Source organism: Hesperophylax consimilis, chromosome 22 (assembly GCF_061612785.1).
Source record: "Hesperophylax consimilis isolate HC1 chromosome 22, BYU_Hcon_1.0, whole genome shotgun sequence".
NCBI lineage: Eukaryota > Metazoa > Arthropoda > Insecta > Trichoptera > Limnephilidae > Hesperophylax > Hesperophylax consimilis.
Window position 1 is genome coordinate 11,330,701 of NC_142857.1, and position 4,054 is coordinate 11,334,754.

The 4,054-nt window shown below is 39.1% G+C and overlaps 1 long non-coding RNA gene across 1 annotated transcript; it reads right to left on the bottom strand.

Annotated features, from left to right (window-relative positions):
- Positions 1-695: 695 nt before the first annotated feature.
- LOC149412845 (uncharacterized) lies at positions 696-2,206 on the bottom strand. The gene is made up of 3 exons (XR_016304253.1): positions 2,023-2,206; positions 1,426-1,577; positions 696-828 (listed from the first exon to the last, which is right to left on the bottom strand). It is a non-coding gene; the product is annotated as an uncharacterized LOC149412845 (long non-coding RNA).
- Between the last annotated feature and the right edge of the window lie 1,848 nt (positions 2,207-4,054).

The window sequence follows — 4,054 nt, forward strand, 5'->3', positions numbered from 1 at the left end:
ATATATAATCACAATTATTGCCCAATTATTTAGGGGAGATATCTGTCGGATATTTCAATTACTCAATACAGATACATGTGGCATTTTCGTTGGTTTGATTCTTGGCTAAAGTCTGAACATGCTGCCAGGGGACGGAAGAATTTATTTTTTTTACACATAAACAAAAAATAATTTTTTAAAAATAACCATAATATAAACAAAAATAATTTGAAAAATAAACATAATATAAATATGGACAAATTAATTTGAAAAACAATCATGAGATGAATATGAACAAAAAGTTCTAAAATAAGAGAATCATAATATGAACAAGTTAATTCGATGTTCCTAGGTCATCCTTCAGGTAGGTTGCTAATTCTTCTCCGTCTTATGACTGCTAGCAAAATTTTGATGGTCCAAGGTCATCCTTCAGGTAGGTTGCTAATTCTTCTCCTTTTTATGACTGCTAGCAAAAATTTGATGGTCCAAGGTCATCCTTCAGGTAGGTTGTTGATTTTTCTCTTGTTTATGACTGCAGGAACTTATTTATTCAGTCCGGGGGGTACATCGGGCGTCCCTGTAGCAATGCTTGAATCCCTTTCCATGGGTAATAAACATATTTTGCTGATAGGTCTCTTAAATGTTCCTTGTGCGGTTTTGAGGGTAACCACCCGCACTTTCCCGTCAGCTCCAGGGTGAGTAGCTAGAATCCTGGCTAGTTTCCACATATTAGGCGGCAGGTTGTCCTCCTTTAGTATGACCATGTCGTCCCTTTCAACAGTCCTGAGGCCCTTGTCTTCCTTCCATTTGGTACGTCTTTGTAATTCTGCAAGATATTCCAGTTTCCACCTGCACCAAAATGTTTGAATCAGTGCATTTAATTTTTGATATTGATTCAATCGATTATATTGTATCTCCCGAACATCCTTCTCAGAGATAGAAGCTATCCCTCCGCCAATCAGGAAATGATTTGGGGTCAAAGGATTCAGGTCAGTCGGATCGTTGGACAGAGGAGTGAGCGGACGTGAATTTAAACAGCATTCTACCTGACACAATAAAGTATATAATTGTTCAAAGGTTAAACTTGAACTATCGGTTATTCTTTTTAAATGATATTTGGCGGATTTTGCTGAGCACTGCTGCTTCCCAGAGTCCAGCGAAATTCGGTGACCGTGGTGGAATAAATCCCCACATTATTGACAAATCAGCTAAATATTTTTGAATCTTGTCATCAGATTTCTTTAACTTATCATACAATTCTCTCAGTTGATTATATGCTCCCTTAAAATTGGTCGCATTATCTGAATATATTTTAAAGGGTTTGCCCCTCCGCGCAATGAAACGTTTTAAACAATTTAAAAAGTTGTCAGTGGTGAGGTCTGTTACCAGTTCCAAATGCACAGCTTTTGTTGAGAAACAAACAAAAATGCATAAATAAGATTTCACCAATGGAGCCTTCCTGGTGATACCGCTTTTCATCATGATAGGACCTGCGTAATCAATCCCGGTAACCTCGAACGGCCTGCTAGGTGTTATTCTGTTTTCCGGCAAGTCACCCATGATAACTTGACTGGTTACTGGATTTTTTCTGAAACATACTATACATTTATGTAATATTTGCTTAACAGTGGTTTTTCCGGCAATCGGCCAGAACTGTAATCTCACTAGAGATAACAAAATTTGTGTCCCTGCATGTAAATGTACATAATGAAGATGTCGAATAATTAATTCTGTTAAATTATTATTTTTTGGTAAAATTATTGGGTTTTGTTGCTGGTATGATAAATGTTTCGCCTTTGTTAGCCTGCCCCCGACACAAATTAATCCATTATTTATAAATGGATTAAGCGACAAAATAACGCTACGTTTATCCAGTGAACATTTATTACTCAAAGCCCTGAACTCATCCTTAAAATGGTAGCGTTGAATTATTGCTATTAGACGATGCAATGTATTGTCCAGCTCCGGCACGCTTAACCTCCCGGTTGATTTACAGTTTTTTGTGTTACAATTATTAAAGAAACGCAATATATATGCAGTTACTCTCTTTAGCTTGTTGAGAGAGGAAAATTTTGAAAAGATGTCCCACTCCGTGACATTAGTAGACACGCATACCGCCTTGGTTTTTATCTCTGGAGGATTTATACAGGAATTTTCTGGCTTCGGCCAGTGATCGGCCTCTCTTATTAGCCAATCCGGACCCTTCCACCAAATATCTGCTTGTAACAGTTTGTTTGCTGTAACTCCTCTTGATAAAATATCAGCGGCGTTTTCCTGCGATGAAACATGTCGCCAATGGGCGGGATCGCCGGCCTCTTGTATCTCGGCAACCCTGTTGGCCACAAAGGTATTCCATCTAGCTGGCTGTCCTCTTATCCAGCATAGTGCGATGGTAGAGTCACACCAGTAGTATGTATCCACCTCAACCATGTTGAGTGCTTCTTTGATGTTTTTTAATAATTTCGTTAACAGCACCGCACCACAAAGTTCCAATTTTGGCAGGGATATGTTTTTTAATGGCGCTATCCTGGACCTGGAAGATATTAACTGAGAGTGCATCTTACCCTCGGCGTCCCTGGATACTAGATACGCACAGGCTCCGTAGGCCTTTTCCGATGCGTCGCAAAAACCATGGATTTGTAGGCTGTTTTGACCCCACAAGATTCTTCTCTTTATTTTCAACAGGTTTATTTGAGATAAATTTTTCATGTAATTTTCCCAATCTTTTAATATTCCCTCGGGTATTTCTTCATCCCAGGAAGTCTTAGATATCCATAATCTCTGCATAATTAGTTTTGCTACAACCGTTACTGGTCCTAGCAGTCCTAAAGGATCGAACGTTGAGGCGATACTTGACAATATCCGCCGTTTGCTTTGTACGGTACATACTGGTTTTTTCACTACATATGAAAAGTAATCAAACTCACTGTTCCAGATTAATCCTAGTATTTTTTCTTCCTGGGGTTCTTTAGATATCAATCCTTGCATATCTTGACCTGGTTCGGAAGATAATTCTGCCACGTTCGATCTCCATTTTCTTAGATTCATCCCTGCAGATTTTAGTAAACTGATTACCTGTTGTTTTAGAAGGTGGCACGATTCAACGTCATTTCCTCCCGTTAATAGGTCGTCCATGGAAAAGTCGTTTTCAATGACATTGCTTGCTATAGGAAATGAAAGTCTATTTTCAATACCTATTTGCTTCAGGCATCTTGTCGCCAGGAAAGATGACGGTCCTAATCCATAAGTCACTGTCCTTAGCTTGTAATGCTTCAAATCCTCATCCTGTGAAAAGCGCCAAACAATTTTCTGTAGATTGCGGTCGCTTTCCTGCACGTTTATCTGACGGTACATTTTCTCTATGTCCGCAGTTATGACTACAGGATGTTTTCTGAAATGTAAAATTTGCATATTTAAATCCTTTTGTATGTTAGGTCCGACCATCAGAGCATCATTAAGGGAAATACCAGAAGATATTTTTGCCGATCCATCGAACACCACGCGAACTTTAGTAGTGGTGCTTGACTCCTTCATCACCGCATGATGTGGTAAAAAATATGATCTCGCATCGCATTTGGATTTTCGGCACTCTTCCATATGACCCAATTGTAAATATTCTCTCATAAACATGCTATATTGACATTTCAATTCTTTATTGGTGGAAAATTTTCTTTCCAATGTATGAAACCTTTTTTCAGCCATTGACAAAGAACTCCCTAGTTGGTCTATACAAGGGCGGGTTGGTAAGGCTACCGTAAATCTGCCCTCCGTGTCTCTACTATGACACTCTGTAAAGTTGACTTCGCAAGCCTTTTCTTCAAAATTCTGAGGTTTCATGGCATCCACCTCCTCTAGTTTCCAGAATCTTTCCATCTGGTTACCTATTTTATTAATGGCTAGATTACAATTAATTGATACTGGCCTTGTTTTAGTGATGATGTCGATCGCTCCGGAAACAATCCAACCGAGTTCAGTCCTTTGAATAGTTGGCCCGCCCTCCGTTAAGCGTATTCGATCATTATTCATTATTTCCCAAAAAACTTCCGCACCCAACAGGATGTCAATTGGAGACGTG